The following is a 23,410-nucleotide window of genomic DNA, read 5'->3' as shown; positions in this document are numbered from 1 at the left end:
TTCCTGAATCTCATCGATGGTCTGAAATCTCTTTCCTTTCAAAAGTGATTTTAGTTTTGGGAAAAGCCACAAGTTGCAGGGCACCAAATCTGGGCTGCAGGGGAGCTGAGTCACCTGGGTGACTTGGTATTTCAAATGAGAGGTGATGCACGAGCAGGTGTGTTGTTGTGATGAAGCTGCCAATCACTAGATGCCCATAGCTGTGGCCTTCTGAACCATCCAAATAGTTTCTACAGAGGAATGTTCAAGCTTAATGCAAAATTTAATGCGTTGCTCATTTTGAATGCAACAGCCACATAGTACATACACATGCTCACGCAATGGCATCTACCACCCCTACCAACTAGTATAGTGAAGCCTTCATTGTTCACGCATGTGCATTCCAGTCCACTCACCTTGGTTGCCAGGTTACATATATGCTGCACAAACCATTCTCATTATATTAACAATGGCTGGACTTTTTCTGGACAGATCTCATAAATGGAGAATGGCAATAGTGTGGAGAAAAGGGTAAAAACATGTCAGAAGCCCAGTTAGAAAACTACTGATGTAGCCTAACCAGGAAACGGTAATAGCTTGTAATTGTAGAGTTAGCAATGGAGACTGACTAGAAGAAACTTAAGAGAGATTTAGGAAGTAATAATTAACAGCACTTGGTGATGGGCTAGATATTGGGGTACAGAAGGAGGTGTCAAAGTTGATTTCTGATTTGCTCAATTGTATGGCAGTTCCACGTATAAACTAGGGAACAATGGAAAAGGTCTAAGACTATACATAAACTAAGGGGTAGATCATAGTTTGGTTTTGAACATGTTGAGACTAGGGAACATTCATTCATTTATCTTTGGCTGATTACAGTTGACATACAATATTATTTTAGTTTCAGGTATACAACAGTGATTAGAAACATAACTTATAAAGTGACTTCCCCCAATTAGTCTAGTAACCATTTGATACTAGTTATTATAATATCATTAATCATATTCCCTATGCTGTACTTAATATCCTCATGTGCCTTTAAAACACTAAAATAGAGATATCACAAGAAGAAGTTGGAATATATAGGTCTGGAACTCAGGAGAGGTCTGGGCTGCAGATAAACATTTGAAAAGCATCTTTGGTGCTGGTGTTTATCAAAATTTGAATGCAGATGAGATAGATAATCCTACCATATAATTTAAGAACACTTGAAAATATTCTTGATTATAAACATTATAGTCATTACTAATTTCCTCTAAAGGCCAATATTCCTTATAGCCCAAAGGGACAACAGTTTTGCCACCCTGAAGCTGCTTTTGGGAATATTGATTTTAAGTTGTTTATTAAAACACAAGATTTAGAGAAAACTTCTGACCCTCCCCCTTTCTTGCCCAAGAGGCTCGGACAGAGAAACCTGCTTCATGAAGGTCTTGGGATGTGCCCATTAGGCTAGCTGCCGTATATCCCACTGTTTGAGTTGCCTAGCAAGAATTTTCCTGCCATGTATGTTCCTCTCTTCCTCAACTAACTGTAATTGCCCGTTCTCACTTCTGAAATCTAATATCCGCCCCTTTCCTTTATCCAAAAATGTCTTACATACCCAGTGTTGCCTTACTGTCTTTGGAACTTACATGGAAATTTTCATGTCTATGTGAATTCCCATGCACATGTATTAAAACTTTGATTTTCTTCTGTTAGTCTGTCTGCTAATCTGATTAGCCCAGCCAGAAGAATTTTGAGGGTGGGGGGAGAAATACTAATATTTTGTAGCTCCCTATAAGCTCGAACAACAAAACAGTATATATACAAAAACCGATTTTCAAGTATCTTAATTTTTTGTTCAGGAAATAAATTTTAATATGACATACACTATAATAAAAATCTAAATAAAGTTAAAGAAGAAAACATGTACATAGTTTAAAAAGTCAAATAGTACTACAGGGTTTTTATCAGGGAAACCAGCATATTCCCTGCATCATGCCTCCTCATTCTTGTCCTATTCTGTAGAGGTAACCACTGCAGAAGGCTCTGATGGACTCCGATGCTGAAGTTTTAGTATCATGTAAAACTATATACATATCATTTTATCCTTGCCCCATTCTTACATGACTGAATTTTACTGGAACACAATTATGTTAACAGACAAATACAGTTATGTGGAGCATCAATAAGAAATAGGATGTACTAAAATTCACTTCTCGACTGCATTAGGCTTCTCCTTTAGTTTATGAAGAAGATAAGGAGGTCTTTCCACTTGAACATATATACCATGGTAAAATTTAATTGTGATTTTTACAGTAACCATTAGAGAGGATCATTTTTTTCTGTGAATACTGGAATCTTGATTTACATAGGATCCTAGGAAATCATCCTGTAAAAGTATGTAATTTAAGGAGAGGTTAAAGAAAGGCCACATTGCCTAACAGACTCCTTGTAAGACTTCTCTTTCACATATCTGTCCAATTTTACCTCTTAAAAACAAACCTCGTCAACAAATTCTTTAAACAAATGTTAGTTCCAAAGTGAAGAAAGTAACATATTCACTCCTGCATCCTAAACACTTAGAAAGTGTATGGCAACTAGTAGATGTAAGCATTAGCAGCTATTTTTGCAATAAATCTCTAAATATGCATCAGAATACATCTAGATTTAAAGACTAGTAAAAAAAAGGTGTATCTTTTTCTCCAAACTGAGAGTGTTTTCTAAACAAAAGAGTATCTAGTATCTAGCTCTCCAAACTGAAGTGTTTTCCTTACTTTCAGCTGTAAGTCAGTGCTGCTATAATACCTGTTTTGAAACTGTGAATTTGTTCCAGTGCAATTGATATATTAGGGAACAATTTAAGCATGAAGTAAATCTTGCTGGCTTGGACATGGACAACAGTGTGGCACACGGGGGTGGGGTGGTAGAGGGTATGGGACAATAAATGGTGATGGAAAAAAATTTAAGTAAATTTTGCCGTGATTTTGACTGTGAGAAACACTAGATGAATGCAGAAACCATAATTTCCTGGAACAAGCTATACATGAATATACAAAATGTGAATATGAACACACCTCAAACATTGGCCGGCCACCTCTCAGCTCAGAGTACCCGTGTGCAAGTCTGTCACACCCATCCACATCTCGTGTTACAATTTTCCTTCTAATTTCAGAACCCCCACCCCTTTGACCAATTCACAATAATAAGCTGCCACATCTATGCTCATTTCCATAAGCAAACTTCAGGCTTTTTCAAAGCAAAGAATATTTATTGTATAAATACTGCATAAGTATTTACATAAGTATTTACATAACCACTTAACATTTATATTACTGTGTTTATTTTTGTAAAGGTTCCTATCTTTTTTTTTTAATGTTCACCAACGAAGTTTTGAGTGTTGTCCTCTGAATTCCATTTTTTCACATAAATCCTGTAAGGTTTTGTTTTTTTTTTTTGCACAGTTTGCAAATCATGGTAATTTTTAGAAATACAATACTTATTGTCAAATTTTAACAGAACTGTCTGTACTGCAAAGACCCTCTGACCTCAACTACTATTAACACTAACTTCCCTAGGATGTCTAATGGAAGGCAGAATCTTTCAACTTATCTCTGGTTGTCAATACGCTGTTAACAATTCTTATCACTAACTACAAGGTGTCTCTTCTATGAATTGCCTGATATTATCATACTGCACCTGAGTTATTCTTCAAAGAATATTTTTATTATAGGAAGAAGCACTGATAGGAAGTAAAAACAGCTGAGTGATGTTCTAACTTTTAAAATGAAAATGCCATTTAGGTAATAGTTGATGCATTTCACATTTTTTACCTTTAAAAGAATTTACAAATGTTAAACATGAAAAATTCAAAGTTATTTTTAACAGCAAATTATTAGAATTATATTTCTTAGAACATGATGTTACAACTTTATGAAGGCAAAGCAAACTTCCCCCCCAAACCTATAATATCAAGTTATTTTCCCACAAGTTCAAATACAAGAATGATAGTTATGTATTTGAAAATCTAAAATTCAAATACTAACACTATTTAAGATAAAAAATAAGATAATTATAACCCATCTTTAGAATAAAACAGCTGCCATATTTGATCATTTTATATAGTTAACCAGTTATTTGCAAACATAAAATAACAGAAACATACCAAATCAGTTATCTAAATGCTATTTACTTTAACTATTATGTTCAGATTTAGTGGCATTTACAAGCTTGAAGGGAACAAAGAATTACGTTACCAAACAATGGATTTCTCAACTTCATAACCCTATAATAATTTACTTTCTAAAGAAAAATAATAAACATTAATAGTTGAAGTAACATGATACATATTACCTCTTCTTAAAAAGAAATCTTCCCAATTTTCTCATTTAATACACTGCCTCAAGTTCATGAATGTTGAACAGTTCTTATGGTTAAAAGGCTTACCAGTAATAAGTTCTTCTAAAAGGAATGTGCAAGTCAGCCACACTTGGCAATTTACGTACTGTGGTTTTGTGGTGAGTGCTACCATTTTCTAAGGATCAAGAAAAGTGCAATAAATCTAAGGCTAGAATGGTTATAATTCATCAAAACATATTATATAACTACCTTTTTGTATATTTTCCAATTCATATCTCATTATTTTCCAATACATTAGGGCTTTAAGATAAAAACAAGAGTTACTGTTCAGTGCCTCTTTCTTTACTTAAATTTTGGATAATTCACCCCCTGCATAGATGTTATCTTTAAAAAAAGATGATATAAATGTACTATGACAGTAAGTTCCTCTAATGGGTTAAAGGAAAAAAAAGGAGAAAGATAATGAAAGCACTTGAAAGAACCAACTTTCATTTCACATTAACCATAATATTTGTAAGAAACCAATGAACTCAATGACATGTAAAATTACAATAATTTGGTTAAAATATTAATATAAAATGGCATTTTCATATGAAGATTAAGAGAAAGTATGAGAAGTTTCACCAACTGAGCCTTGTGCAGCTGCAATCCCTTTTTGGTTTCCCTGTTTTCTCCTAATACCTTGTCCTTCTTTCTAACACCATGGCCCTCAGCTGACTTTCCCCAGATGGGACTGCTAACCAGCCAGATGTGTGTTATGGCACTGGGAGTGTGATGATTAAGTTCATGAGTTAGATATAATGTAAATGGATAGTTATTACTGACATCTTAAAACCTTTAATAACTAACAAAAAGCTAAACTGACTATTGTTAAATTACACACATATACTTGATTGGTCATTTGACAACTGTGGTAAATCATGAGACCATTAAGCCTGCTAACAAAAATAAAATCTATGTGTAAAGAAAAACTTTTAAACAAAGATTTCATTACTATAATGGTACTCAGAATCTTAAAAAGAAAGAGAATTCAAGATGAACAAAGTGAAAATGGATAAAACAGTATTGTCACTACAACAAATTTAATAAAAAGAAAAAAAATATTAAACTGAATCAAGTCTCTAAAATATAATATGTACAATGCAATAATTTTCTTAAGTATGTGGCAGTCTTTCAAATCTAACACTTGATTGTATAGATGACTAGCAGTCTTATTATAATTATAGTGAATGAAATTTTTGTTAGATGAGGCCCTGGCTGGCGTAGCTCAGTGCATTGAGTGCGGGCTGGGAACCAAAGTGTCCCAGGTTCGATTCCCAGCCAGGGTACATGCATGGGTTGCAGGCCATAACCCCCAGCAACCGCACATTGATGTTTCTCTCTCTCTCTCTCCCTCCCTTCCCTCTCTAAAAATAAATAAATAAAATCTTTAAAAAAAATTTTGTTAGATGGTCAAAAATAACCTCAGAACTGTAGAGAAACTCTTATCTCAGCAAATTTATTATATATAAATCTGTTTCACATTTCTCCAATTATAAATACCTTAGCGAATACTTAATATTTTTAACTGTATAACTGACTAAAAAGAAGAATCATAATAAGATCCTGTAATACTTATCCATAAATCTAGGACTTTCCTAATGAAATATGAACTTTGAATTATAAACTATATGAAAGTGATAATCTAATTAATATCTTTATAAAATATCATTTTCTAATGTATTATTTTAATATATTTTCATATGTATTATGTATATATTTTAATAAACTTGAGTGACTACTACTTAATACTATAATGGGTGCTGAAATATTCAAATTAATAAAAGCATAGTTGCTTATGTTCCAAAAATTTTTCATTTTAGCAGGAGACAAATACATCAAAAAATTCATGTAATAACTGAGTCGGACGTGCAGTATACAAGGGAAAAGGAGGGAGCAGACAATTCTGACATAAGGGGAGAATTTTAAAAGAGGATTAAGTAAAGGTGACAGCTAAGCTGGGCCTTGGAAGAGGAAAACATGTTTACTAGGTGGGTACATGAGAGGAAAAGAATATCTTAGACATAAGTAACTGCACCCAGAAAAAGACTTAAAGGAGTAAAACCGAATGGCAAGTTTGGGGAACCACAAGTAGCTGGTTACTGGGGAAGTGCAGGTAGTAAAAGAAACAAGGAGAAAGTGGGATGAAAGATGAGGATGAAAACGTGGGACAGGTAGGGTTACATCACAGATCTAATTGACCTCCTTTGCACCATGTATACTGTATCCCACAAGTCAGCAAAAACAACATGCCTCTCCCTTTCTCCATTCAGATAATTTATCTCTGAAGTTCCAGGCCCTGCCTGGTTCTGCAACATCCCACCAAGTCCCAGAGGCGAGCATGCATTCATTCAGCAACATTTACTCTGTGCCATGTGGAGGTGCATAACCTGCAATGGAGGTCAAGAGAAAGAAATGCCTAACTCAGGAATTAAGGACAGGCAGGGGAAACTTCACAAAGAATGTAGTGCTTGAGCTTAACCATGAGAGATGAGTAATAAAGTCTTGCAGGATATCAGTGACAACTGTGTTGGCAGAAAGGTCATGAAAGAACATGATAAATTTAATCAATTGTGGTATATAATGCAGCCAGGAAGTGAGATGAAGTTGAAAAGGTGGGAAATTTTCAGTGAAAAATACACAGATATCAGGTAATGTAAAATATACATATAAGAACATTTAACTGGTCTGAAACTTTCTCAGAGATATGACGTACTTTTGGTTCACCATTTCTGGTGTCCATTCCATAAACGCTGCCCACTATATGCCACGCAATGTGCTCTAAAATACGCAAAGATGAACAAAATATAGTCGGTGCTTTTGAGAAGATTAAAATCTAGGAGAATTCAGATTTATATAGGACTTTTTAAAAAATGATTTTATTTATTTTTAGAGAGAGGGTAAGGGAGAGAGAAAGCGCAGAGAGAAACATCAATGCATGGCTGCCTCTTGTAGATCCCCTACTAGGGACCTGGCCTGAAACCCAGGCATGTGCCCTGACTGGGAACCGAACTGGCGACCCTTTGGATTGCAGGCCATGCTCAACCCACTGAACTATACCAGCCAGGGCTATATAGGACTTCTTATAGCAAATATTTGTTATCTCAGTTTACCTTCCCCATATATGAAGCAAAGACAACTGTTATATCTTTTTTTTTAAACTGAAGAGAATCAAGGAGAGACATATTAAGATATATATCCAGTTTCAGCTAAGTTGGTAGCAGATCAGTATTCTTAGCCAGCAGTTCACTGTTACTGCAATCAGTTGTGAGAGGGGTTGAATGAAATTAGTTAATAATAAGGTACCAGAGTTCTATCTCTTTATTTATGTTTATATAAAGTATCTAATCTAGAGACAAACATATGTGTTCAAAGAGGAGCATATAAGGATGATCACACATCAGTGTGTATTAGTAAAAACAACCTAAGTGTCAACTGAGGAAATAAGTAAATTTTTGTATAGCAATACTAAGGAATGCCATTCAACTGCTTTTTTTTTTTTTTAAGTAGAGTAAGATATCCAAATAATTATATGGACCTATAAAACATTACCAAATGAAAAAGATGCAAAATCCACGTATAAACGATTTGTGTTTTTTTAAAATAAGGATACCAAAAAGAGATTTATAGGAAAGGTTCTAAAAGGATATCACTAATTATTTTGAAGATGGGGCGGGGGAAAGGAACCCACGAATCAAAGATGGTCCAAGGAGGTTTAGTCATCTCTATTATGTTTTAATTTTTATAAGAATATATATGCATGCATTACTTATGTAGTCAGTATAAAAAACTGAAGATAATTAGAGCAGAATATTTTCCTTATGAAAGTATTTCCTATAAATTTCCACACAATGTTACCTGTATTCTGATATGTGGGTAGGAGAGTAATAGAATGGAATGAGCTATTTGAAAGTATTTGTACTTAGCCAACCATATACACTTTTAAATACCTAAAGATTAGGTTAACTATGTTGAAATTGTTAATGATATAGTTAAAAGATGCAGCAATTATCAATTTTCAGAATGCTTGACAGATAAGATCTACAGTTATGTTTTAATTTAATTAACTTATCCATGACTATCTCTATGCTTAGTCTCCTAATTCATAGTCCACTGTTTGTAAAAAAAAAAAATAAAAATAAAAAAAAAAGACTGGTCTGTCTGCCTGTCTGTCTGACCCCAAGGCTACCTCAACATGAACTCATATGCAGCCCTCAAACTGAGTAAGCAGTACTTTCGACCAATGAGATGGTTTAAATGTTTAAAAGAAAGAGGTAAGGGGTAGTAGAAAAAGAAGTTTATTGTTACTATCTCAAGCTTAAGAGTCTCCTAATAAATGTGGCACTGCTATCACACATAAAGGTGGACAAGAACACTTTTCTTAGCTTACAGTATAATCACTAGAGTTTAGCACTTACTGTAGACCGGTCCTGTGCTAAATGATTGACATATTATTTCAGTTACTTCTCACAACATTCCTGTAGTAAGGATTAAATGAGACATTGAAGGTAAAACTCTTCATACACAATGCCTCACACATATAATAATAAATGTTGTCCTTTATTAGGTATTACTACTGCCTAATCTCTTAACTTTATCAAGCAATTCTCCCTCTGCCACATCCAGCTTTTCAAAAGACTCACTTATATAAGCGAACCAGGGCCAAGAAAACTTCAATGGAGCCCTATTATTTACTGAACTAAATCAAACTCCTTCACCTGACATTCATAAGCATAGACGGTATAGCTCCATCTCCCATCACCCTCTCTACCTTACTATTTTCTAGGCACACAGGACTCTCACAATTTCTAGGATTACATACTTTAATTTCCACAGCTTAGAAATACCTTTGCCATACTCTCTAAAGAAGAATCCTATCCCTCAAGGCTCAGTAGAAACAGTACTTTCCCCCACAAAAAATTCTCTCTGGTACCTTCAACTATACTGTTTGCATCTTTATTATGATACTTTTAAAAAAATTACTTGTCTGCAAGCTCACTCAAAGTTAGGTTTATTCTTTTTGACATCCTCACTGTGCCTAGCATAGTGCTTTAAACACAATTTGCACTCAATAATAAAGAGACATTTTTACCATTACTAACAGCCCCAGTGATAACTAATAAGATTTGAAAATCAGATGCAATTGCCTCTTCATTTTTTCCTTTAATTCACTTAACAGTAGTAATGCTCCAATAATTCTAGTTGTAGCTCCCTTTCCAGTCCTAATTCAAGACTCAGATAAAATTTTTTCAATACCAAACAAATAATGTGGCATATAATCAGTGACTTAATACTGACTAGATTGGTTGATTTTAAATTCATTATGCTTAACAATGGAGGGAGGAATTTAAAGCTCGAGCTAGAATATTCGAATCATCTCTTAAAATCACAATTGTTCAATATTGGGTAATCTCTAACCTATCTGAATTTGAACTTTAAAATCAAAAGATATGGTCCTGGCTGGTATGGCTCAGTGGATTGGGCGCTGGCCTGTGAACCAAAAGGTCACCAATTTGACTGCCAGTCAGGGCATGGGTTGTGGGCCAGGTCCCCAGTTGGTGGTGTTCAGTGAGAGGCAACAGAGATCGGTGTTTCTCTTCCTCCTTCTCCCTCTCTCTGAAAAGAAATAAATAGCTCTGGCTGGTGTGGCTCAGCAGATTGAGGGCCGGCCTGTGAACCACAGGATTGGTGGTTTGATTCCTAGTCAGGGCACATGCCTGGGTTGCAGGCCAGGTCCCCGGGTGGGGGAGCACATGAGGCAACCACACATTGATGTTTCTCTCCCTCTCTCTAAAAATAAATAAAATCTTTAAAAATAAATAACACCTTTAAAATAAAAAGATATGATTATCTTTTTTAATAAGTAAAAATCATCTTTTATGGGTTAATTCTGTTTCTAAATTTATACAAACTGGTAAAAGTGATCAATATCCTTAAAAACTAATCGACTTTAACCCTCGAACTATTCATATGTAGCTTCCCCTTGGTTAAAATCTAAGGCAGCAGGAAACCTCAGTTTTTAGTTTTGTTGTTATGTTTTGTTGTTATAATTCCAAATACTTGTAACTTTCTAGTATGGTTATTTTTTTTAAGCAATCACGTAAAAATATGGTAAATATTAGTTATATACTTATATTTAAAATTAAATTCTTCATGTAACAGTTCCATATAATACATTATTTGGTTGTATCCAGAACTCTTACTTATGATTTCCAATTACTGAAGAATATATTAACTATACGAAGGCATTCATAGTATAGAATAATTGTGGAACTCAGGATGGAGAAGTATTTTCATTTATTTAATTCCCTACATTACTTGCTCTATATGTGAAACTCTTAAAGGAAGATAGTTGTATTGCGGTTAATGCTTACTTTTCAATGAAGGCCAGATTACTTTTTGTATACATTTACACAGCTTAACTCAATAGCATTTCAAATTTATTTTTCTTAATTTGTTTATGGATTAGTTTGCTACTACTAGCAAACAAGTTAAATCAGAAATATTCAGGCAAAAGTTATGTTAAGGTCAATACTAGCCACAAGTTACCTCAATGTTAGGGATGCTTCTATACTTTAAAGCAAGAGGACCACAAATTTTGAAAGTAAAGTTTTGGTTATTAAAGATTTCATCGTAAGGCAGTTACATAGGCTAAGCTTGACTGGTGCCATCCACTTTAGCATACCTGGAAATAGAAAAATTCAAATTGTAGCTGTTCTTGGTTGGCCCATTGCCATTTTTGCAGCTTACAAATGTTTAATTAAGTAACTGCAGTGAGCTCATCTCTACTGGATACTTCTTTTCCAGGGCAGGTCCAGGAACTGGGTCTGGAGCCTTGAAAGCAGAAGAGAAACTAGAGTAAACTAGAGGTAGGCAGAACAGGAAATGTGACCAGATAACATTATGAGATCTAATAGCAGTTAGGCAGTCCCCAGTGTGTCTCACATAAAATATTCCAAAGTGGAAAAAGCGTCTCTGAAGTTACGAATTACCAGAAAATGCTATTTACATTAGTTAAATCATTATTTTAATCTACCCAACTCTATTCTAAACTCCCAATCTTGAAACTGAAACAATAACCTTCGTAAGATCTCTAGTGGCTTTTAGCAATAGACTGTCCAGTATCAGACCACAGAGTATAACAAAAAGAGAAAAACAATAAACCCATTTTCAACGGTAAAACTTCCCAAAGTCCTCATTTTCGGGTCATTTTGCTTTTCTGTTTTGCTATCCTATTTACAGTCCTCTTCTAACTGTGCACCTAATTTCTTAAATCAATTCTCTTAAGGTTTCTTTAAGAAATGCTTTCGATATATCCAAGCAATGAATTAAATTTTGAGTTCCAATTAAAAAAAACAAAAAACAACACTTGGTAATTCATAAAGAGGGAAACAAAGAACAGCTCATAAGACATGGTTCTCAACCACACTGGAAATTGTCTCTTCCATTACCAAAATAGATTCAACAATGAAAAAAAATTTTTTTGGTTAGGTCCATATTGAAAAACAAACAGAACAAACAACCCTGCAACTACAAACATTACAGAAATGGTAGGACATGAAAAGTGGTAGACTGTTGTACTAATTAGATCACCAGGGCCTGGAAACAATGTCCTTATGTTTGGTGAGCTGGCACCCTAAGGAGTTTCTCCCAGAAACCAATCCCACAGCAGTCAAAATACATTGAGTTGCCTGCTGCTGCCAAATGATAGGTGATGTGAGAATTACAACAAGACAAAAAAAAAGTGAAGACAAGGATTCAAATAACTTAACTCCCTACATCTTTAGTAACTAGCAATACAACTAACGAAAACAGAATTAAGTAGTTTTTAAGAAAAATATAAATTTTTGATCTTTTGTGATGTCATATTGTTGGTGGAGAAAATCTGGTTTTTAGTATTGCCTTGGACTAAAACTCTCTGCAGAAGTTTCTTTTCTGTTAAATGGGACACTGCTGCCCACCTCACTGGACTGCCATAAGAGTTAGCTTAAGTATAAAAAAAAACAGCTAACAATCTGGCATATTGCAGGTATTCAATACATTTTCTTTATTATTAAAGGATAAAACATCTTTTGTTCTCAACATGGGTATAATTTCATTTTCATAAATCCTAAAGCAACAGTTATGCAACAAGCTTTAGTTTTAAATAACTCCTCTGCATCACATCCTAAGAGATAAAACCAATTTATCATCACTGACTGCAGAACAACTACAAAGTAGATGTATGAGAGAGCTCAATTCTGAGAGCTAATCATGAATAAAAATATAACAATTTACATTTAGTGGCATACAAGAAGACATGCAATTCTTTTCCAAGTAGAGTAGAAAATACTTTCATCAACACACCTTTTGTTAAGGTTATAGATCTGGAATACAGTGCTTTTTAAAAAACAAAAGAACACGTGATGTAACTTGGGTCTTGAAGTCAGGAAATGCTTTAAGGGCAAAGAAAAGTCTTACATTTGTGCAATAATTTTCCTTACTGATAGAACAGTGGGTTCCACACAAAATTATTATTTATCAAATATGGCTCAAAGATCAGATTACACCTTCTCTGGCATTACCAAGTAATAGAGTAAGTATCACAGCCACAAGGAATTAAAACAAAAAGATTTCCAGATTTCCTTAAAGTCATTCTAAATGTATTTACTGTTACAATTTTATTTCAAAGTAGTTTTTAAAAGTTAATATAAAAAGTGCCCTATTCAAAATAGGCTCTGCACTTTTCTTAGTGATATAAATAGTCTGTTGTATTCCCCTAAGAGGAAAACAAAAAAACAACAAAAACTATTTTAAGAATGAAGATTCCCATTCATTGACCCATATGAATAGGCTTTCAGTTTAAAGGACATAAAAGAAAAAAAAAAGACAAACTAAAATCCACTTTAGATTAACTTCTATCATACTGAAATCTCCTTCCTCATAGTAATATTTCAGTCGATTTTGTTTTTTTCCACAAACACAAAGTCATCTATAAAGAGTGAATTTGCTTCCTTCCTTTCAAATAATTACATCTCTAATTACATCTATTTTGTTTTTATGTCTAATTATATTGGTCAGCATTCTCAAGACAATGTTATATAACAGTAATGCTGGCCACATCATTCTTGATTTATGGCTTTTTAAAAGGAATTTCACTATTTCACTAAATACTAAAATAGGAATTCAACCATAAAAAATGCTGACTTCTGGTCTGAGATACCTAAAGTTTTAGGTGTATCAATTTATTCTTGTTTCACTAAGGATTCTTATCAGAAATAAATGTTGGTTTTTTCTCTCTTTCTGGCATCCTTTAGTCATAATCCCCCCTCACCTACTAATATGAATTTGATGTTCCTACAGTGAATCCAACTGCAGTTATTATTCTGTTAGTATAATAATAGATTCCATTTTACAGTTTTATTAAACATTTTTACACCAATTTTTGTGGTATTTGTGTGTGTCTTTCATATCTTATCATGTGATGCTGTCTTTGTAAAATGAACTGGGAAGCTTACCATTTTTCCTCTCTATGTTCTAAAATAGTTACCTGGCGCTTGATGTTTTAAGGAATTCAATGGTAAAACCTCCTAGGTCTGGTACTTTTTTAGGGGAAAAGTCTCTTACTAGTAAGACTAACATTTTTCATTTGTGGCTCCAGATCTTACCCTTTTCTTTCACATCTCCCTTTTCAATCTCTCCCTTCCACCTATGAACATGATTATATCTTCTTCAGCAATTATTTGTTCACAAAGCTATTTATTAAAATTGGTACTTTATTCAAGGCACTGAGGAAACAGAGAATGAGCTGTAGTTCCTGCCCTTTACCTACCGCTAATCCAGTAAGAACCATAAACATGCATGCAAAAAACTGCAATAGCAACATAAAAAATGAACATGCTATGTCAGTTCATGTACCTACCATTCATGTCTCACCAAACTTACCTACCAAGTACTTACACTATGGCCTCAACTTTCTTTTAACCTGCCTTCAAGTCTCCTCTCTTGAAATAGTTTTATTATAATCACCAAATCCAACCTCTTAAGGATCCTCACCTACCTTTTTGCAATAATGTTAAGTTCATAAATATTTTAAGGTTTATTAGGCATTTCTACTTTGCCATATCATTTGATCCTTATGAAACCCACTGAGGAAGGCTAGGTAGTTATTACTCTCCCCTTTTTGCAAGGTTCAGAAAATTAATTTACTGATTATCAAAACTCCAATAAACAGCAGAGTAGGAGCCAGAAATGTATTCGTGGCTTTCTAATTCCAGGTCCAGGGTTCCTTCTCTGTATTGTTATGAAGCTGACTGACTGATTAGTAACTAGATTACTGATCATTATCTTGAAAACTTTTACTGCATGTTCTTCTAGTTTCCCAGGGTCCTTATTTCTATGTTTGTTCTTACTATTTGTCAAAAGAATGTACATGTAAAATTATGACATTCCTTCTCTAACTTCTTCCCCTGGCATCTTATTTACACTTAGAAAACAATCTAAGGAGAATCTCCTTTGAATTGTGGTTTAAGTTTTCTATTCTACTTGGTGCAACTTAAATACTCAGAATTGTAGAATTTGATACTGAAAGAAGCCTTGAAGATTATCTAGCCCAACATCCTTATTTAATAGAAGAAAATCAAAGTTCAAATCATACAAATTGGTAGCAGAATTTGAATAAAAGTTTAATACCAAATTTGTCTTTTAGAACATATGAATCACAAAATAAATGCATACATTCGTACACAATAAATAGAAAGTAATGTAACTAATCTTAAGTACAATTACTGGACCTTATTTCATTTTTGCCAAAGAAACACTAGTCCCTATTTCTAACACTAGTCCCTATTGCTTTTATTTATATGCCAGTATTAACATATTGAGTCCATTTATCGAAGTAGATTTTTAGAAATGTCACAGAACGGCAACGCAGTTAAAACCTACCCAATTCTTTATATTCATGCATTAATTATCTGTATTTCAGGTTTTTTAAGTGAACTGGGAATCAAAACCACACCACTACCTAGGGTAATGCTTCCTAGCTAGAGTCATCGACCCAACCCACAGGGCAGACACAGACACCACTGGACTGCTTGCTGTGAAGCGCTTAGATCAGTGGCTGGCACACGGTACACATTCAAACCATGTCAGCTACTACTGCAGCTGCTGCAGCCGTGACTCCCTTTGAATATATTCATATCATATAAGTATGGCCACATTAATGACTCGACCATACAGAAAAGACTACTGTTAGGGGACAAGTACCTCACTGTACTCCTTTCAGTCTACTTTCCAGGTGAGCATGCCCCGCTTCTTAGTTATCCAGGAACACCGCTCTGACCACTCCCAACCTAGAAGTCTGAAGGCTCTGAAAATTCAGAGCGTATTTTAAAAGGAAATTTTATACTCCAATACATCTGAGCTTTTATTTTATCCATGATATGAAATACATGAAAAATAAAAGGGAATCTCATGTGAAGCAAGTCTAAACTTGCACTCTTTCCTAAACTAGCTTCCCTCAACTTCTCATCTTTATCAGAAGTAGCAATTCTCTTTTTAGTCTGAAAACGAAAATTACCTAAGCTCTTCACATGCCTCTCTTGACTCCTTTAACTCTCACCCATTTAATTATCATCATCCTCACACAATTTCTAAGTCTCCTCACTGGCTGTTACCATCAATACAGTCTACAATCACTTGCACAATACTGAAATCTAGAAAGTACTGAAAAGATCTTTTTTCATGAAACTCCATGTCAAAACTCATCTGGTAGTGGCAAAAATCTGCTCTGAACTGATATGAGGCTATTTATAGGCTTTATTTGGCCTACTTACTGTGACTATTTCCATGTTTCACTGCAAAAATGTTAGTGTTTAATTCTGAGTGATACCTCAGGATCTTCCTGGGGGTGTTAATAATATATGCTATACACATGATGTTACCTTTAAAAACTCAAAAAAAAATTTGAATTCCAAAACACAGTCGACCTCTGGGTTTCAGATGAGGTATTATGGACCTGTACAAGATTCTTCCAAGAATCCTGATTTGAGCACCCCATTCCCTTCTTTCTGATACTCTCCCTTACACCACTCCATGCATTTCAGCCTCACTATTTACCACTCAGTCCTGTAAGAGGACTTGGAATTGTCAGTTGCATTCCACCCCTACTGCTACCACACTACCCATCGATCACCCAGCATCTGAATGACCAGATTTACTCCTGCGAATAAGACACATAGCTTTCCTCCCCGACACACCAAGGTCTTCCCACCTGATTTATCAAGTACATTATAGCAGATTAAGAAATGCTCCTTCATAACCGCTTTAAATATTTTACTCCTGTGAATAAGAAATTAATAAACTAGAGCAGATAAACAATAAGAGTAACGAAAGTGATTGTGGGATCACAGACATATGTTGTTTTAACTGTGAAACCTTAGTTTATTTACAGTTGTGAGCTGAAAAGAGATCTTCCCTCTTTAAAAAAATGGAAAATTTTAAAATTTTCTAAATTAACCTATATTTATTCTATAATTAAAACAAATAAAAAATTTACTAGGCTCCTTTGCTGGTGTAGTTTTCAATGCCTTCTCCAGTTTGGTTCCACCAGATCTGGTGTCATGGACCCCTTAGGCAGTCTGGATGGAGAAAGCTAGATTCCCAGAATGTTTTTAAATGCATAATATAGAGTACACAGCATTACAAAAAAAGGGTTTTAGTGAAATATAGTTAATTTTTAAATACATAAAATATGATTACAAAGAAAACTAGTTACACAAAAAGTTACCAAGTGTTTCTAAAATCCATTATTTGTAATATATTAATATACATGCTTCTTTATTAACACTCAACACATTAAAATCTAACAGGGTCTAACAACAACCACAATTTTTAATTAGAAATCTGCATAAATTATATGCAGAGATGTCCACAATTGTAAATTAATATGAAAATATCAGTGCTTTTTCGATGAGTAATAAAGTCAAAGGCATTGCTAATACTACAGCGGTTACTGCTTAAAATAATAATAGAAGGAATGCTAAATTTCAGTTGCAGTTATTGTTAGTGAAAGTATTAAACTGTGATTCTTTTTCTCATCCAATTGCATGGATTCCTCTAAATTCTATCCTCAGACTGCCTTCAGGGGTCATGGGAACTAGTGTCAAACTCTTTATGTTAAATCCACCTACTTTTATTCCCTACTATCCCCTTCACCTGTAGGAATCCAGTCAGGCTTGTCTGAACACATTCATCTATGCTTTCTTTCCTGACTATGCTTAGAATGTCATTTCTCCACTTTGATACTTATCAAGATCTTAACTGCCTCTTCAAAACGGTTCAAGTTTCATCTCCCTGAATCCTCATTCTACTGCCTCAGCCCCATGAATCTCTCTACTAAAACCTTTTACTTTTAGAGGGAGAGAAACATCGATTGGTTGCCAGTTACCTCTCATCTGCGCCCTGACTGGGGATGGAACTTGCAACCCAGGCATGTGTCCTCACCAGGGATTGAACTGGCAACCTTTTGCTTTGTGGGATGACGCCCAACCAACTGAGCCATGTGGGCCAGGGCTATTCCTAGAACTCTTAATGTAAGGCTTCCTGATCCAACATTTAATTATTTTCTTATAGTTCTACTTCTCTGTCTCCTCAGCTAAGGTAGAAGGTCCCTGGGGATATGAGCTATATGCTTATATAGCACACTGCCTATATATAATCTAGGCATACAGAATGTATGCAATAAACTATTATCAGTAAATCAAGTATTAGAGAATCATTTGTTTGGCAAATTAAAGTAGCAGGAAATACATAAAGGCTAAAAGTTCTACTAAGCAGTTAAAATAGACGTTATAAATCTTAATAGTTCACCCTCAATCACAACCTAAATACTCTTACTATATTAAACACTCAGAAGCTTATTTATTAGGCAGTAATAAATTCCAAATAATAAATCAGGAAAGGAGTACTAAAGTAGGCATAAAACAATGATTCATTTCCAAAATATTTGCTAAGCACCTACTACATGCAAGGCATTATTCCAGATTCCAAGATTCAGGGGTAAAAAAACAAAACATCTCACACAGGAATTTTCTGTTAGACGTTGGACTAGAACCCAGGGCTCCTGACTCTCATTCTAAAGCTCTGAAACAAAAAGCCATTTGTTTTTCAGAAAAGGTTAAGTATGGGGCAGGGGAAATGTTCTTCATTTCAGAAGGCTAAGTTATAAAAACAAAGATTTGGAGCTATTAAAATACGTATATATAAAATCTACATAGTACATCTAAAAACATAAAAATCAGGCTATATAAAATCTATAAAGGTATAGATTTGGGGATGTTTCAATTATGTAGAATATTTATTACTTAATGATACTAGAGGAATGAGGTGTTCCTTACTCACTGGTTAATATTTTACTTTATTTATTTATTTTTAGACAGAGGAAGGGAGGGGGAAAGGGAGGGAGAAAGGGAGGGAAACATCAATGTATGGTTGCCTCTAGTGCAGCCCCTATTGGGCATGTGATCCACAACTCAGGCATGTGCTCTGACTGGGAATCGAACCAGCGACCCTTTGGTTTGCAGGCTGGTATTCAATCCACTGAACCACACCAGCCAGGGCTGATTAATATTTTTAATCACGAACACTTCATAAAGAGTTCTGGCAAGTTACTTCATTTATTTCATGTAAAAACTACCAATATCCCAGAAGTGGGGTAGGATGGCAGTAGTAATGGTGATAAATATTATTCTAAACAATCTAATCTTTTTCACTGGAGGAAAGGACACAAAAGAGGATAGTTCAAATGTGGCTGGGAAAGGAGAAACTGCTGGACACACATTTCAATCTCAATTGCTGATTATGACATCAAAAAGAAATTACTTTTCCTAAATGGGAGTAAATGAGCGAAGGGGACAGAAACAGGGGTAGGGCTGAAACAAATAAACTAATAGCCTTACTAGCAACCAACAGTCATCTTATCTAAAACTCAATTCCTCCCACCCAATAAAGTACCTCTGTTAACTATTAATATTGAGCGTGACTCTGAAGCTAGAAACCTTAGGGTCTTCTTCTTTTCCTCCATATACAATCAATAGTGAATTTCCACTGATTACTCTTAAATATTTCTTGTATTCATCCCTTTCTCTATTCCTACGTCCTTGTTCTTCAGGTATCTGTTACCTGGACAATCACGGTAACAGAGTAATCTCTAATCTTATGACTTATTCCACTCCTAGGCCTTTCTAAGCTGTATTTCACAGTGCTAGTAAATTCTATAGCTCCTAAAACTGTATCTGGATCTTCCTCCCCAAGAGAGGTAAGAGATGTTACTGTACCAAGTTTCAGAAGAAGGTGGTGATACTGACTGTGGGAGTAATGGAAAAGAGGCTAGGCAGGAAGAGAGCGGACTAGAAAATTAAGAACTTACTAAAAAGGGGCCAGAAAAGTTAGATAAAATGCAGGAAAGAATGAGATCAAGACAGCCAATGAAAAAAGGCTTAACAAAAGTTATTATAAATTTTCAAGTTTTTTAATAGCAAATGTTTTCTATAAATACCTAATATGTATTAAGAATTTAGCCCTGGCTGGTGTGGTTCAGTTGGTTGGAATGTCATCCTGTAAACCAAAAGGTCTCGGGTTCAATTCGAGGTCAGAGCACAGGCCTAGGCTACAGGTTGGGTGACTGGTAGGTCCAGGTGCATACTAGAAGAAAACAATTAATGTTTCTCTCCCCTCTGTCTCCCCTGCTCTTCCCCTCTCTCTAAATTCAGTAAGCATGTCTTCAGGTGAGGATTAAAAAAAAAAAGAATTCATTATATGTTAGATACTAGGTCAAATGATTCATAAAGCATTCATTTATTTAATGCTCCCAATAATCATGTAAGGTATTATCTCTAGATCAGACTCAATTTACCATACATTGTTCTTTCCCAGAGAGGAATAAGGATTATTTTATCTAGTGCCACCCTCACCTTATTCTCCATAATGCCTAAAACAGAGCACTAAACAATTTACATTCTACACTGAATCAAGAATACCAGAAAAAGCCATTATTTCTATACAGTTTATTTGTCATGGACTAACACAATATACTTATGTGCACATATAAACACACTATGGCTCTGGAAATAAAGTATTGTGGTTTTCAAAAATAACTGTTTTCCTGGTGCTTAAATCTGCACTGGAACAGTAAAGGCTTAGAGTATTTTTGTCCAGTAAAGCTCAAAGGAAAAAAGATCTATTAAAAAATATGGTACTTTTTAAAGTATAATTATTACTGAAGAGAAAAACCCCTACTCTTAACTTGGAAATAGGATGAAGGATTTAGATAGAAGGCAGATAGGTGAATGTTACTTTCTCGTAAAATGTGCACAGGAAATGTCTTATGAGACAAGTTACTATGGCCTAAATTCCAAGCTAGGTCTACTATTTGCAATGTGTGCTTCATTTGACACAAGAAGCCTGGGACAAAGTTTAGATGGTTTTGCATAAAGCCATTATGGCTAGCAAAAGCAGAACAAATAACAAAAGGCAAAATGTATGCCTCACTGACCTTGGGTTAGTAATGTTGCTATGTATGGGATACATTTTATAGCAGAGGAATGTGTTTGAAAGCATAAGGTACTACTCAGAAAATGACATTTGACCATTATCCATACTTTGGAATCTCAAAAACTAATTTACTTTCAAAAGCAAGCAAATTCACTGGCTTTAAAATTCAGCAGCGTATGGGTTCACTCATTCACTCACAAATATTTATAGAGTGCTTAAGTGCCAAGCCATTGTACTAATGCTGTAAAAACTTATATTTAGTGGGAGAAACCAAAAAGTAAACAGAATATTTATTATACTATAACATGGTAAACCCTGTGAAATAAAGCAAAGAGCTAGAGACATATAAATTAATTAGAAAATATCATTAGAGTTAACCAGGTTAACTAGTTACACAGTCACAACAGAAGATCACGGCATTTAAAAAATATTTTCCAGAACATCTTAAAATGAAGTAAGTAAACGTATCTGAATGGAACTCAGAAAATCTGTCTTTTTACTAATTCTGTAAACTGAGGCTCACCCTCTCTCTTTTCTGATTTCTGGCTCTAAGTTAGAAATCTAAGTCTCTCCTTGCTAGCTATTTTGCATTCCCATTTTTATTTTTTGATTTTGATCTATCTCGCTGTTCTGTACAAAAAGAAATACTGCCATAGAAAGCCATCCAAGCACTTAATACTGGTATCAAATCTTTTCACAATACACACAGAATTACTTCATTTTATACAGATTTAGGACAATGCTCTGAAATTAGTGAGATATGTATCTATATTAATATTATAGCCATCTACCTATCAAGTAAGTATTGTTAAATACATATAATAAATATATATGCCCCCAAATTATCTCCCAGTCACATAATTTCTGGTGCACTTAATGTCAGAAAAACAACAATCTGGTAATAAACAAAACCAATCCGAATTTTCACAAAGTTCTTCACATGTTAGAAGAATATGACTTTAATAACCTTAAATCAACAGTACAGTAGAAAGGAAAAGTGTACAGATATAGTTTTCAATAAATAACACTATAATCTCTCATCCATCAACTCAATTGATGACTCTCAAAAATTTCTACTTCTACCTTGAATCACTTGCCAAAATTCTATATTGTACATCAAACTGCCTTGTTGATATCTCTAGTTATATGTCTAATAAGCTTTTCAAAGTTAACACGTCCAAAAAATGTCTTGATTGTCCAACTCAAACTTGCTACTTCAACTGTGTTCCCCAACTCATTCAACACCAACTCTATATAGTCCTACCTCGGTACACATCACATTTTGACAAGAAAACAATGTTTCAGCCCTCAGTGCTTGCTCGGGACTCATCATACTTACTAGAACTTGTATGAGTCACAAAGTTGATCCACCAGAGAAAAATGCTTCATTACTTGTCGGTTTCAGCACTCATTGAGAGTTTTAGAACAAATTAACAAGTACCAAGGTACCACTCTACTTTTAATTGTTTGTGCCAATAATCTTGGAGTCATTCTTGACTTCTCTTTTATGCCTCAGCAATTCCTGCCCTCATAGGTTTTGAAACATATGCAAAATCTGACCTCTTCTCACCTTTTCCTGCTACTACCCTGGTCCAAGCCACTATTATCTCATTTGGATTATTGCAATAATTTCCAATATGTTTTCCCTGCTTACATCTTTGCTTCATTCCTACAATTTATTCCACACAGAGCAGCCAGGATGAATCTTTAAAAAGTTACCATCAGTTAACAGTTTAAAAAAGAAAAGCCAAGTGATCATATCATTTAAAGCAGAAAAAGCATTTGACAAAATTCAGTACCCAGTCATGATAAAAACTCTTAAACTAGGAATAGTTTGTCAACCTGATAAACAGCATCTACAAAAAACCTACAGCTAACATTTACTTAATGGTGAAAAGAATGAATGCATTCCCCCTAAGATCAGGAACATGACAAGCTTATCTGATTTCACTGTTCCTATTACACATAGTACTGGAAACACTAGTCAGAGCAGTAAGGCAAGAAAAGGAAATAAAAGGCAGCATATTTGGAAAAGGAAGAAGTAAAACTATCTCTATTCACAGACACATTAGAAAGCTCATAGACTACCAAAAAACTCTGAGAACTGTTTAGCTTAGCAAGGTCAACTCACAGAAATCAACCATAGTGCTATAAACTGGAAATAAATAATTGAAAACCAAAATTAAAAACACAGTAGCACTTTTAATTGCTCAAAAAAATGTATCTAGGTATGAATCTAAAAAAACCAAAACACAAAACCATGTTTAGGGTTTGTGTTGAAAACTACAAAATGCTGATGAAAGAAATCAAAGAGTACCTACATATAAGAACAGACCAGACTGTGTTCATGGATTAAAAGACAACAAAATAAAAGTGTCAATTTCCCAACTGGTCTATGATTTTAATATAGTTCCTACCACAATCCCAGTAGGATCTGTTTGTAGATTCCAAATTTTTCATGTTAAAGAGCTGAAACAGATAAAACAGTTCTGAAAAAGGAGAATTAAGTTAATTTCATTACCTG

At 34.5% G+C, this 23,410-nt stretch overlaps 1 protein-coding gene and 1 long non-coding RNA gene across 9 annotated transcripts in view; one reads left to right on the top strand and one right to left on the bottom strand.

Moving 5' to 3' along the window:
- TAB2 (TGF-beta activated kinase 1 (MAP3K7) binding protein 2) overlaps positions 1 to 23,410 on the bottom strand; it is a 75,766-nt gene that overhangs the window by 38,721 nt on the left and 13,635 nt on the right. For 2 of the 8 annotated variants that reach the window (XM_036024872.1, XM_036024870.1), the window contains exons 2-3: positions 11,042 to 11,190; positions 8,775 to 8,834 (exon numbers count right to left, since the gene is read on the bottom strand). The exons of 1 other annotated variant lie outside the window; for it this stretch is intronic. The gene's annotated coding sequence lies outside the window, so the exon portion shown is untranslated. Of the gene's footprint in view, positions 1 to 4,404; positions 4,493 to 8,774; positions 8,835 to 11,041; positions 11,533 to 23,410 lie in introns of those variants that run through there. 5 more of the 8 variants (XM_036024874.1, XM_036024876.1, XM_036024875.1 and 2 more) reach the window with 5 other exon arrangements.
- LOC118500366 lies at positions 1,086 to 21,287 on the top strand. The gene is made up of 3 exons (XR_004902934.1): positions 1,086 to 1,217; positions 9,252 to 9,256; positions 21,277 to 21,287. It is a non-coding gene; the product is annotated as an uncharacterized LOC118500366 (long non-coding RNA).

This window comes from Phyllostomus discolor, chromosome 4 (genome assembly GCF_004126475.2).
Source record: "Phyllostomus discolor isolate MPI-MPIP mPhyDis1 chromosome 4, mPhyDis1.pri.v3, whole genome shotgun sequence".
Lineage (NCBI taxonomy): Eukaryota > Metazoa > Chordata > Mammalia > Chiroptera > Phyllostomidae > Phyllostomus > Phyllostomus discolor.
This window is presented reverse-complemented; position numbering and strand designations above follow the sequence as displayed.